The sequence below is a fragment of the Dromaius novaehollandiae genome, chromosome 1, assembly GCF_036370855.1.
Source record: "Dromaius novaehollandiae isolate bDroNov1 chromosome 1, bDroNov1.hap1, whole genome shotgun sequence".
Taxonomy (NCBI): domain Eukaryota; kingdom Metazoa; phylum Chordata; class Aves; order Casuariiformes; family Dromaiidae; genus Dromaius; species Dromaius novaehollandiae.
Window position 1 is genome coordinate 32,163,677 of NC_088098.1, and position 14,704 is coordinate 32,178,380.

Below are 14,704 nucleotides of genomic sequence, written 5' to 3' on the forward strand. Positions count from 1 at the left end.
ATCACTGCATCAGTGCAGACACACCAGAAATAAATGTTGTGTTTCCTCTAACGTGTATTCTGTTTGTGCTTCTTTGAGATTTCTCTTGAAAGTCCTACCATTTCCTTGATATTAGAGTTATCTTAGTCTCTTTTCATGTTTAGCTGGATGACTGGTTGTTTGGCAATATGTTTCTCCATCTGATCCCAGACTTCTCTCTTAGGACAACCTGAAACAGAATATTCACTCACTTATACAAACAATGCCACAGACATCCTCAAGTTCAAAAGAATTTTGTAGAACTCTATTCTATTTTGAAGGGCTTAAAATGTCAGCTGAAATTCCTGCGGATTCTCTTTCTGACCTCATTCTCTCTGGTATTCACAATGATTTCTACTGCTTAGTCGCAGGATACCAACAACCTCTCTTCCAGCAGCATTAGTGCCTGTCATCTACTTTGGATCCCAGCCCCAGTGCTTTAAATCATTAGAAGATTTTCTGACCTTAACTTATCTTTCTTACTGAATCCCATGCACTCTTCTCACTCTCCTGCACTCCCTAAACTTTTTTTTGCATACTCCCACATATGCACAGAAGCTCCAAGCAACCATGTAGCCTCCCCCATCCCAACTGTGTAAAATGTTTCTTGGCAACTCACCTTGGCATGCAGTGATTTTTTATTTGTTTGGATCTGGAGCATGTGGTACATAATATGTACCAGACAAAAAAATCTTCAATGACGACTTAAAATATCAATACAGTCATATTCCTTACCAGAATGTTTAATACAGTGTCCTTCAGATACCTGAAAACCATGAAACAAGTAGTTAATGTGTATGTAACTTAAACTTGTGAATACTAGGAAATACAGTACTAAAATATATGTCAGCCCAGCATTAACTCTACTTTCCCACCTAGCTGGCAAAAATCCCCATGCACTACAGTTGGATTCACTGTGCTAGGTATAGTTGTGTAGAACAGAGAAGGGATTACTGGAACAGTTTAGCAGTATGAGGAGATCTGGGTCTGAGACAGTATTTGGTATATTCAAGGAGATAGAGGCATATGTGTATCTTAGTCCAGTTTGCCCTGTTTCAATGCAAGGAAAAACAAGCCTTCTCTTTTCATGGAGTTTTTAGTGGTGTGAGAGTGGTTTGTATACAACTATGCTAACAACTTGAAAATCTGGCAGAGAAATTGGCTTAATTTATGAAAGGATATAAATATATAATATTACGAAAGGATATATTACTTCTAGGGAGTAACACACATGGAGATGGCTCCAACTCACTGTAGTTCACCTAGCCATACCTTTTACTCTCACAAAGTGTGAGTATGTTGTTGACATGTAAGGACATTGCTCAAAAATAGCAGATTAAGAGCTTCACATCCTGTAATTCAGAATTTTCTGGTTTTAAGATGTTGAACATCACTGACCCTAATCCTAAGGCAGAGCACAAACCCACAAGCAGACTTAACTTTCATTAATGAAGCACATTGTCAGAGAGTTTCTGTATTGATTTAAAGAGCAATGTTGTTTCAAAAGACAAAAAAAGTAGCTATTACATAATTGCGATATCTATGAAATTGTATATGCGATTGCATGTATATACCTGTGTATAAATTGTATATATAATTGCACCTGTACCTGCAACACACATGTGGTTAGATAATCATTCCAATTCTTGCCATCATTCAAACAAAGCTTTCCTTCAGGAAAACTCACAGTAAGTTTACAAGGGAAGTAAAGATCATTATTTAAACTTTAAGACCAAAGGAAAATGAGATAGAGAGCTGTAAAAACTATTAGCAGAACTGTGAATAGATTCCAACTCTCTAGAGTCCTTGTCCAATATTTCCATTGATAAATTCTATATTAAATTGTGCTTGTCTTTCTGTTACATCTGGCTACTTATCAGGTACTAGAGTCTCCACATGTGGAGAGCAGAATCTGAAAGGGCCCAGAATATATCACCTATATTCTGGGACAGAAGTCATATAGACATTACATAATGGGTCCAGGAAAAATGTGCAACAGGATAAGCTTATAATGTATAATCTCTATCCAGTCTCCCAGATAGTCCTAGCCTATCTTTCACATTAAGAACACTATATGCAAAAAGCATTGGACTCCATGCTGTCCAGAAGAGTAGATTCCCCCTACAAAACACTTTTCTGAGGTCAAGGGGAGACCAGCATAGATTTTAAAGTAAAACACTTGGAAGTTTCACAGTCACTTACCACAGACGCTCTCACCATCTCATTATCATGTGCCCCAGAGAAAGCACTTACATGTTTCTTCCACAGGACAGTTTTTAATTTCAAAGGTATACCAAGGCTATCTTCTGTGTAAATCAAATCATTCCAAAAATAGTTTAAGAATATTTTCTGAGATCCTTTAAAACAGTATTTTCCTTAACTGTGGACCTCAAATGTCAGAATGTCTTGATCTGAATTTTCCAGTAAAAATGCATCTTAAGTATACATAAGAAAGGTTATATTTAGATGCTAAATGCACTGTCATGCAAAGAAACAGAAGTACAATGATCTGAGAACAAGATATGCTAGCCTAGGCTGGGCAAAGCACTAAAGTGATTATACTGCTTTCAGTAACCAAGCTAGCTCTTTCAGAATGCACTTGGGGACCATTGCATGACATTGCATCATGCTTATAAAGCTATCAAACAGTCTGCAGGGGAGAAAACATCTTTATGGAGGCTCTCTAGCATATTTCCAGTGGTACCAGAAAATGAGTGGTCAGTCACTTCTGATTACATCTAGATATAAAAACTGGGGAAAAAAAAGTCAAATCAGCATCCCCTAAAATGTCAGGTAAAGTATGCCTCTCCTTACTATATTATTTTGACTGCTCTGGAGTACTGAAATATGTAACCCTACAATTTAAGCAACAGCACAGAGGCTGTATACATATTTGTAAGAAACACAATGACAACAAAAAATATTTCAATTAAGATAACCTTTTCTACGAGTGTTAATGTCTATCTTTTCCACATGATCATCCTCACTTGTCAGAAGTCACTGCTTTCAGTTCAACTTGAGTACAAAACTACTGCGAAAGACCAACCCTGCAGTGTTGTTTTCTTCATATAGGACTGTAATAATCTGTAAGTCCTCTAGCAGAACAAGAATTCAGCCTAAAATTTCATATCTACAAAGGCTTGTTCTTATCATGTTGGTCACTGCTCAAGCTGAATAATTGTTTAAGAGATTAAAATGCCTTATCTTCTGTGCTGACCACTGATACTGATATATTTTCCCTGTAAACGGAAAGTGTGCTAACAGTGAAATTCATCTCCTTTCTCTGTATTTAAAACCTGAATTGTCACCTCTGAACATTGCCCAACCCCAAGGAGCATGAGAAAAATGTAACAATAGACTTGTTAAATATCCTTGCTTTATTTGGAATGCTCCTATATATCCCTCCTCTGTTTTTCAAAAAGCTGTAGAGAGAGCATTGGCATACAAGAACTGCAAGCCATTAACAAGCTGCAGACAATGCAAGATTGAAGCCAACCATTAATAGGTTTCATTCCATCAAAAGCTCTGACCTGACACAAAACCAAAACTTACCTTTTCTGCTATGCTTGCCACCCAAATTCATACAAATCCATACACATCCATATGTCTTTCCTTGTCAGCTCTCGTTCTATATTGGTCCGGTATGATCACTACGGAAATAAATGGTTACAGACTACACTTTCCAAAATTACTCCAGCATATCTACTATTTTGCATGCACTGGGAGGCAACATTTCATCTCCTGTCAAAGGGGCAATATCATTATATTTCCTTTTATTTATTTATTTATTTATTGTAATTCATCTCTGCAACAAATATCAAAAGGCTTCCTGTAGAGGGGGCATTAGATGGAAGCATCACTGAAACTAATGAAAAATGCATAGAAAACTTTGATAAGTTTTTACAGTTAACTCATCAGTCTAGGAAGGTTTCTTTTTCATTGCTGAGACAGCCTGGCAATGATTTTCCAGACTGAATGGATTCATGGTAGATTTATAATAATTCCATCATGTGCGAACATGATCATTTAAGGTAAATACTTCTGTTTTCTTTTATGGCTTTTATTCTTTATATGTATATTTATGTAAATAATAGATACATTTCCTCACATGTATCCTTTTGCTCTTTCAGTACCTCCTGGTAATACTATTTTCCAGTCATTTTGGTTGTCTGTATACTTGTGTAGCTCATCTCTCTCAGTCATCGAAGACAATAACAGTACTATAGTGCTTAAGACAATATTTCACCAGTGTCTTTAATATTACTCTGCCTCTACAAGAAAAATCTCCTCTGATTTCTCCTACTAGCTTTTTTCATTTCCTCCCCAAAAAAATAATTTTGGTAACTTGATGTTTGATTAATGTACTCGTAGTCTTTTCTTTTACCTATGTGCTCCACTGTGTAGCAAAAATTGTATTATGTCCCTCCAGCTGCATCATCTGGTGTTTACAGAGCTAAATTCCATGTTTACTACCAATTATATACAAATACCCTGAAAAGGGGTGTAGAAAGACCAGACCTCTGCTTGGTCAATTCCCACCATTCCATCTGCGATTTATAGCATTCCTGAATTGTTTATCATTCCACAGAGATACTTTCAACCTTTCTAACTACAACTGTATTATCAAGTAAACAAGTATTTAGTTTCCAACAAGTCAGGTCAATAGCTACTATTCTGTATTTCCAGAATTCAGCTTAGGCCAATCGATGGTTGGAGAATGCTGCAAGTTGTACATGCATCATCTGACTATTGCAGCAACTTTCTGCAATACTCTCTAGCCTATTGACCATTCATTTCCTTGTTTAACATGAATATCTCTTTATATAAGGGTACCCTCAAGCATCTTGTAACATGATGTATTGCTTTTAAATGCATTTCGAAAGCTTGCAAAGTTATCTTCTTTCTCATTTTGTTTTGGGAATCTAAATAATTAACTGTGAAATAGAAACTGTCAAGTCATCAGCTTGAATAAGGCTTTTCCCAAATATGTAATCCTGGATAATGTATCAGAAATGCCATTAAAAATTCACTATCATTCAGGTAAGTTCCATCATCCAAGATCTAGGAGCATAAGTAGTTAATTTATTCCAATTAGAAGTGCTGGGTCCAAAAGATAAAACTACTTTTGCACCTCCTACAATTTCTCTGATTCCCAAATGGTCAGATTTACAATAGTTTTGTTTTATGATTTGTTCGTATATCCAAAGCCTCCCCCTTTTTAACAGTCTACTTGCCTCATGTAAATCTGTTGGTTACATCTGTCCATGAATGAATTACTGCCACACCTTGAGTTTCTTGAGGGATATAGATGTAGTCTTCAATTAAAGAAAAAAAAAAAAGAAAAAAAGGAAAAAGAAAACTTAGGCAAATGTTAAACAAAATCATTCATCTATCCATCTTATGTTATCCTGCTAATCCTGATGGCCTACTACAGGATCTTTGCATAACTGAAATGTTTCCCTATTGTGCCATTCCTGTAGACATCTATAAATATGCCTGTTTTTCTACACATACTGTAGCTAATGAAGTCCCTGTAGTCCTGAGTACTTTCAGCAGGAAACCTCACAGACAGCCTTGAAATTCTCAGCTGAAACACAGAGTCAAATGTGTGGCTGAATCTGGTCATTGTTTCCTGTTTCCTTTTTGTCTTCTGTAACTTAATACTTTGCTCTGAATCTTCTTCTCTTTAGCAAATTGCCCAGCTTTAGTCACTCAAGTTCAAATCCCAATCCAGAGGTAAAGATCCCAGCCTTCCCTGATGAACAACAGGTCTTCAAGACCTACTTAGTCAAATGACATTTTTTTTTCTATTTGATACTACTCAATATATTTTGGCTTCTTTTACATGCTCATCATGCTCCATGGACTTGTTTCTCCAATTCAGAGAGGTGGAAAACATGCCATGGCTCCCTACCGACCCATGCTTCCAGATTTCCTTCCATGTTAACTAGGTCACAAATGGGAAGAGGGTAATGTATAAACAAACTTTTGTGTCCAAAGACTGGGAGGTGTTCCCAGATTATATAGTTTAAGCATAGCTGTAGGCACTCAATTGCTTTCTCAAACTGAAACTAGACTTCATTTTATATAACAGAGTAAACTAAAATATCAACTACAAACATAAGATTAACTCCAGTGAATATGGACTCTAATTTTCCCAGAAAGTCTCAGTGGAAAACTAATTTTTTCTTCCAGTGAAGTATTTATTCGATGGTGTAAACATATAACATTTATCCCATCAAATACAGCATTTTTCTATTAAAAAGAAAATGATATCTTTCTTGCTTTGGCACTTAAAGTACAGATTGCTCCATAGCAGTATATAGATATAAAAAACAGTTGCTTTGAAATTTGCAAATACATGAACTCTCTATGCAAGTATTGCATTCAGAATCTCAAATGGAGGAACAGAAGAATGTGCTTTCATGATGGCGGAAGACCAAATATTCTTTGAGAGATGGTTTATCCCTTTGAATTTATACCTTCCAGCTTCCACTGGCAGACTGTCCTCTCATTTTATAGAAATTCTGTTCATCTGCAGTAGCTATTCTTTAAATAACAATAAATCTTCTAATAATTACATATATTCTTATTTTTTCAAAATATACTCCCTAGAGGCTTGCACATAATTTTACAGTGGAAAGACCATAAGGATTTCCTTTCTCTTTAAATTCTATAACTCTCCTTTGAACTGTTTCTGAGCTCTAAACATGGTGATTCCAGAGTACCGAGTAACATACAGCATTTATTTCTTTAGCAGTATTTTACGGCCTAAATATTCAACCATAATATTCACAGAAAAGTAATACTCTAAAAAACTAAAAAAGCATATAAAGACATATTGCAAAGGGGATTTTGTCTCTCGCCTGTAACACCATGGTTGAAATGCTAGTTTTTGCTGTCATGAAAGTTTGTGATCATCATAGTTTGCGTATTGATTATTTTTTTGATGCAATAAGAATTGCTTGCTCTTTTTGCAGAAGTTGCATGATTCTGTAATCCAAATTGGCAGATTCAAAATTATGTAAAATATATATGAAGATAGGTCTATACATTTATGAATGTATATATGAGTGTATAAAAGGAAAAAAAAAACATTGGAGCATAAAGACTAGGTAACACTTGTAATTCACATTATGGTTCAATGTTTTTAATGAAAAATGAAAAAACATTACTTGGAATGGAAATAGATCTCTTTATAACATGAACTATGTATTCATAGAAATATCATAATAGTCATAACAGTAATACCAGCATGTTAAGAACAAATTATATATAGCAGTGAGGCTGACCTTATTTTTCGCAGAATTATTTTTCATTTTCAAATTTACTAATAATAGATTTGCCAAAAAAAAAAAAAAAACAGAAGAAAAACTGACAAATTGATATTGTGGCTAATCAAACGCTAGAGAACCAAACAATCTGTAAGATGGTATTCCTTCTTATTGACACTACCTGAGTGTCTGATTTAGGAAATATGCAACAGGTGTTCAAAGCAGGGACTCTTCTTTGGGGAGGGACACAGACAAAAAAATCTTGACACAGGGAGTTATGGACTGAATGCCCCTCAGCATAAATGGCTGGTTTCTGGGAGACTAGAGCTGTAAACTCCATTCCAAAGATGGGCACTGCAAATTAACCTTTTTCTTTGTCCATTCCCTTGGAAGGGAAAGAGAATATCTATGTACAAGCTTTTGCTCACAGCCGTGCGTGTGAAGTATGGGTATTTCATTATAATGTAGAGATGGAGCATTCTGCCAAGGAAGAAAAGAAATTATTAGAATTCAGTTTGTAGGGCTAATCTGTTCTTTAATAAAGGGCTTGTGAGAAAACTGCTTTTTACTGAGATGTTTGCACAGTTTGCATTATGGGAAGATGAAGAATGGAGCAAAAAGAACCAAACTGAACAGGTCACATGCATATCAAAGGAAATGCTTGAAAAATAAGTGGAAATGTCAAGTGTTCAGAGAAAACTCTTGTTGCACACACAAAAAAAATAAAAATAAAAAAGGTTTAGAAAATAAAGCTCTAAAGATCCCAGATAAAGTTTAAGCACCATGAACATAAAAGATGAGGAAACACAGCACAGGGCATACTGCAGCTTGTTTTATGTTCACTATGGTAGATTCTCTTGCCTGATCATGGCTGACGAAGCCTCCAAGTTCTAAGAGCCCAGTCTATGCTGGCTTCGCAATGCAACTAAAGTTATAAAACCTTGTTCATTAATCAGTTATATGCTATCTCCCAGTTTATTTGAGCTTCTAAACAGAAATAAAATACTTCCTCCTCCTCCATGATTTCTCCGATTGTTGTGTAGCCATGGACTCAGTATTCTCTCAATAACACATTGTACATTGCTACATAGGTTACTCTTCCATGCTTCCAGCACTGCTTTGGCTATAGCCAGCCATGTTATGGGCTCTTGACAAAACAATGAAACTTTGGAGATCCTAGGTAATCAGATCAAAAGGGATCACAGAGCTTTTAGAATGAATCCATTATTTATTCTCCAAATGGCCAGTTTTCCTGAATCGAAAGCCATTGTTAACTATGTAAAACTAAGTTTGTCTCTCAGTTCTTATAAATAAATGTCTACTTATCTTTTTTAGTTCAGGGTATCTTTTAGGAGGAAAAAATAACATAGTGTCAATTTGGAGGTGTGAGGATACTGAGGTTCTGAAATATGATCTGTGCTAAAAAAACACTTTCTACATTATGGTCTCATGCATTTATAGCATTTATCTATGATTTGTGTTTAATCAAACGGTAGAGAGAAGTCTTCCATGATTTCCTTCCAAAACAGATTTTCATAGAAGATTTTCCAATACTTGATTTTCAAAAAACATAAGATATTAATACAAGCCTGATCCTAGAAGTAATCTTCATTGAGAGTCTCACTGAAGGCAGCAGACTTCCATCTACCCTGAGTACTGGACTTTAACTGCTCACAAATATGTCCATTTAAAGGGTTAAATCAACAATCCATGGAACTTTGATACTTTTATAATTCCATTTAATATTTCATCCACGACTTCACAATAATGGCCCGTCCCTGACCCCCCCCACCTTGGGGCTCCCCCGGCCCGCCTGGCCCCGTCTCGGCCCCCCAGCCTGCGTGTGTGCGCACGAGTGTTTACCAAAAATGAGAATGAGAAAAGCCTTTACTCCTTGTTACCACTGGAAAAAAAAAAAAAATCCAGATTCAACCTATTTCCTAGGAGGTACATTTCAACGTTTTGCATGGAAAGGTAGATATGTCACTGCAGAATGGGCAAGTCTCTATAGTTAGGGAAGTCACCTAATATAACAAGAGCATGTTTCAAATTCCCTGATTTCCTTCACTGAGTGCAAAGCCTGCCCTTTGCACCTGCCAGATGATTATTTTAAGCAGTAATCTTTCTGTGCAGTTGCTCCTCTTTATAGCAGAGAGGGGGAAACAGAGATTATTCTGTAACCAGAATTCATTCCTTTGTGATATGAGAGACCCAGGTCCAACTCTCTTCTTCAGTTAATATTTATATATGGAAAATGATACACTTGCAGCAAGAGAATTGGAGACAGACCTTTTTTGATTGTACAGCTGTCTCACGTTTGGGTATTCATTTGAGAAAAGTGGCAGTCCAGATCAAAAAATATTAGTTAGAGGAGGATGGATAGGTCTCACTTTGAAAAGGAAAAACATTTTCAATAGGAAAAATCTGGGATATATGTTATTTTGAAGTATTTTGATTCATTTGAACTTTGCAATAAACTTTCCCTCAGAAGGATCCTCTCCTACTCCACTGTCTGCCCAAAAATTTAGTTGTGAATTCATGAGAGCTTACTCCCTCCCAGGAACAATTAGGAGACAAAAAAGCATTTTTGCTTCCTCTAGATGACTCCAGAGCTGATGTGTCTTGTATATCCTGACACCAAATTAATAATATCACAAAAAATAAATAAAAAAAAGTAAGGATATTCTGTAATTACCCGAACACAGAAAAGTCTAGAAAAGAACTACGTTAAATAGGGCAAGCTTCGACTGACAAAATATACAACTATCTCTGCTGTGGAAGGCATTTTTTTCTCATTAGCAAGTAAAAGAGTGAGGCATTTGTTAAGATGAAAGATAATCTTTCTTGCTTAATAAAAAAACAAATGGAATGGTTGCCATAACAGAAAGGACACTCCAAGAATGAAATTACCACATATTTCATATTTCTGATTCTAGCACAAACATAACTTCTTTTCTGTGTACTACAAATCACAGTAATTTTTTTCCCAGCTCTTACTAGATATAGAAAAGAATCATGGCTTGGAATAAAATAAATTTTATATTCACTACTTAGGAATAAAAAGGATTATGTTCATTAATTCTACTGAATATTGCTCCCTGTCTAAGCCCACACTCACTCCTGATATTTTTATTTTCCTCCTTTAACAGTCCTTCCTCCTGTGCTTTAACTTGATCTGATTGAACTCCTATATTTTTCAGTGGGATCTTCCCTATTGAAAATGAAAGGTTCAAGTTCATAACCTTACTGTGTTGTGCAGAAATATGCAATTAAATGCATATTTATATACCTCATTTTACATCAGTTTCTCAAACGCAGTTTAAGATACATTGTAATGCTAAGCTAAAAAAGGCCAAAATTAAAAACATCTGATAAGGGAATATGGGAAAAAATGCCTCTCTGTCAAAATGTTATAAGGTGATAGCTATGACTGATAAATGGCTGCCAGAGGAACACCTCACACTTCTTCATCTTTTAGGAATACAATTAATTGATTAAATTAATACAAAAGTTCCAAACCATTAAGCACTCTAAGGTCAATAATAATTTCATTAAACCACTTCAAAACCTGACATGAAGGCAACGAAGTGTCTAAAGAACAAACCTTATGCACTTACAAAGGTTTAGTAGCATCATGAACACACCACATACTAGAAACTGATTTCTCAGGTAACATAAATACTACAGCCTTAAGCTGATGAACCATATTGCAGAATCCTACCTACATATACAATGCAATATTCTGGCTATAACTGGCTCTTACTAAAACTGATTTTGAACTTTAATTACAATCTTTACAAACAAATTAGCACCCAGATTTTAACACTGATTTTTTCACAACTAGATAAAAAATACCCACCATAACTTGCAAGGAAAATATCAGAAAGTATTTTTTTAACTCATGACCTGCTAGCCATTATTACTCGTTCAAATCTTAATATTCCATTCAAATCATCACATTCCGCTGAAAGCATGTTTTCCATTGCAATTATTAATAGCTACTGAAACAGTAGACCTTCTTCAAAATAAGCAGATTACTATGCTAAAATAAGATGAAAATCTTCTGTAGTGGCTCTTTTTCCCAAATGATTAGATAGCATGGCTAAGGTGACTAGCTTAGACTTAGGTGTCTAATTTTTAAACACTTCGTTTAGAGCAGATACATCTAATCCTAAAATGCAACGTCGAATATGCTAAATTATGTGTCCTTTCCATAAGGAAACATGCCAAGCATGCATTCTGGAAACCATATATCTGAAGGGAAAGAGAACAGAATCTCAAAAACTCAGGGTCTTTATTTTGATTTTCATTTGTCCTGAAGCAATTCCATACCTCTTGTCATGTCACACCTCCTTCTCGATACTTTTTCCAGGTTTGGGGGTTTTGAGTGTTTGCATTTCCAGAAATTCATGAAATATTTAAGCTTTTCAAGCACCTCAGTTTTATACAATGGTAAAATTATGTTTTCTGTTTTGCTCTCCATTCCTTTCCTAATAATTCATATCACTGCAATTGTTTTTCGGTCACTACTGAGCATCAAATTCAGGTTGTCAGAGAACTAACCAAAAAGCCCTCAAGACCTCTTTCCAAGTGGAAACAGTCACACTGAAGTATGTCATTGTGTCTGTATAACTAGGATTGTTTTTCTTTCCATGTGCTTTACTTTGCTATTTGCTATTATTGGTGTTGATTTTCATCTACTATTTTACCAACCAGTCACCTAGATCCTTCTGCAACTGTTCAGAGTCAACTTCAAAAACATTTTGATACAGTTTCATAAGTACATCCACATACTTTTCTTGTTCTTCTGAGTTCTTGGTCTGTGGAAATTATTCACAAACAGAAAAAGAAAAAAATGGTTCTGGAATTGTTTGTTCAAATTCATTGCTTGTAAGCAAGGTAAAAACGTATTTTATAGATTTTTCTGTTCAAGTATCTGCCCCTTGGTCTTTTTATTGTTTTTATTACCCATATAGTATAATGTTATTTGTACTATAGCTGGGCTCCATTATCATATTAGTGAATTCAGGGATAAAAAGCTGTGGTCATAAAATACACTGACATTTAATATGAAGTTTTGCATTCACAGCATTATGAAATATACTAACATCTTGTTAATATAACTTAGAGTGATAGAAATTCAATTCTTAGCAATAGGAATTGTCAACCTGTTAAACAGAATAATTAGCTTTTTTCACATTAATTACTGTTTCTGTAGTTTTCACAGATTTATTAAATACATGGGAAGAGGAGAGTTATAGGGATCACATAATCAACAAAACAGGGTTTAAGTGGGGGTACCTCAAGCATTTTCATGCAGGCAAGGAACTGCCTACAAGACAAAACTATAAGGAAACCTCCTGCATCCCTTCTGGGAAATCAGCATGCCTCTCTCAAGTGCCCGTACACCAATGTGCGCAGCATGACGAATAAACAGGAGGAATTAGGAATGTGTGTGCAGTTGCAGGATGATGATCTCATTGTGATTATGGAGACATGGTGGGATACCTGGCATGACTGGAATGCTGCCATGGATGGATACAGGCTCTTTAGGAAGGACAGGCCAGGAAGGCGAAGAGGGAACGTCACCCTTTATGTGAGAGAGCAACTGGAGTGTATGGAGCTCTGCCCGGGATGGATGATGAGCGTGTCGAGAGCTTATGGATAAGATTAAGGGGCACGCTAACACAGGTGACACTGTTGTGGGTATTTGCTACAGGCCACCTGATCAGGAAGAAGAAGTAGATGAGGCCTTCTACAGACTGGAAGTAGTCTAACATTTGCAGGCCCTGGTCCTAATGGGGACTTTAACCACCCTGGTGTGTTCTGGAGGGGCAACACAGCAAGGCACAAGCAATCCAGGAGGTTCCTGGAGAGCAAAAATAACAAATCCCTGATACAGGTGATAGAGGAGCCAACAAAGAGAAGTGCTCTGCTCCTCTCCACCTTGTATTTACAGACAAGGAACGGCCGACTGGAGATGTGAAGGTTGGGGGCAACCTTGGCTAACGTAACCATGAGATGGTGGAGTTTAGTTCATCCCTGAGAGGAGGCAGCAGACCAAAAAGCAGGATCACAACCCTGGACCTCAGGAGAGCAGACTTTGGCCTCTTCAGGACAAAGCTTTAGCCACCTTTTTGGAAGAATCCCATTGGATAGAGTCCTAGACGGAAGAGGGGTCCAAGACAGCTGGTTGATATTCAAGGATCACCTCCTCCAAGCTCAAGAACGGACCATCCCAGCGAGCAAGAACTCAGGCAAAGGTGGCAGGAGACCTGCATGAATGAAGGACTTGGGCGTCCTGGAGGAAAAGCTGATCGCAGATCATTGACGTGCCCCAGTGGCAAAGAAGGCCAATGGTATCCTGGGTTGCATTAGGAAGAGCATTTCTAGCAGGTCGAGGGAGGTGATCCTTCCCATCTACTGTGGCCTGGTGAGGCCATACCTGGAGTGCTGTGTCCAGTTCTGGGCTCCCCTGTACAAGAGAGATATGGAGCTACTGGAGTGAGTCCAGCAAAGGGATACTGAGATAATTAGTGGCCTGGAGCATCTCTCATGCGAGGAAAGGCAGAGAGAGCTGGGACTGTTCAGCCTCAAGAAGACAAGACTGAGGTAAATATCTGAAGGGAAGGCTTTTACTGTGAGGGTGACTGAGCACTGGAACAGGTTGCCCCAAGAGGTTGTGGAGTCTCCATCCTTGGAGATATTCAAAAGCCACCTGAACACAGTCCTGGACAACCTGCTCTAGGTGGTCCTGCTTGATCAAGGCAGGGTTGGACTAGGCGATCTTTCAAGGTCCCTTCCAAACTCAACTGTTCTGTGATTCTGTGATTCTGTGAAATGTGAGTTCAACTGTTACTGATCCTTTCCACTTTTTTTCCTTAAAGATTAAATTCTAGTTCAAATTTCAAAATAAAGAGTGTCTAGAAAATAATGGTATATTTAATATCCATGAGAAGAAAGGTCAAAGTCATTTGTAGGCTGTAGTTATCTTACTGAGGAAACAAACAAAAACTTCCTTTTAAATTTCTGAAGTCAGGAGGGCCACTCCTTTGTTTACTGAGAGACAACCCCTGAAATGCTTTCCTGAGTTATGGCCAAAACATAAAAACAACATTAAAAAAAAAGCTTTGTTTGATACTTCAACTGATTTATTGGCTACAATAAAAATATTGTGGGCATATAGCCACACAAGGAGGAAAAATGCCAGAATGATTAGCACAACTAGTTAGAAATAAGGTATGAGACATTTATGTAATCAAAGAAAATATCTGTAGTCGGATATTCACTCCCAGTTACTTGGAAATATGGCAGCTATTCAAATCATGTTTTGGGCCAAATACAGCAGCAGCATAACAAGACTTATTTGCACAATTACACATACAATATTCATCTCTTCATCAGAGTTTCTC

General features: G+C 36.8%; 1 long non-coding RNA gene across 1 annotated transcript in view; it reads right to left on the reverse strand.

The window, feature by feature from the left end:
* LOC112983058 (uncharacterized) overlaps positions 1–14,704 on the reverse strand; it is a 60,809-nt gene that overhangs the window by 27,226 nt on the left and 18,879 nt on the right. The window contains exons 4-7 of the long non-coding RNA XR_003259146.2: positions 5,253–5,333; positions 3,571–3,668; positions 638–784; positions 99–208 (exon numbers count right to left, since the gene is read on the reverse strand). This is a non-coding gene — a long non-coding RNA (uncharacterized LOC112983058). The remainder of the gene's footprint in view (positions 1–98; positions 209–637; positions 785–3,570; positions 3,669–5,252; positions 5,334–14,704) is intronic.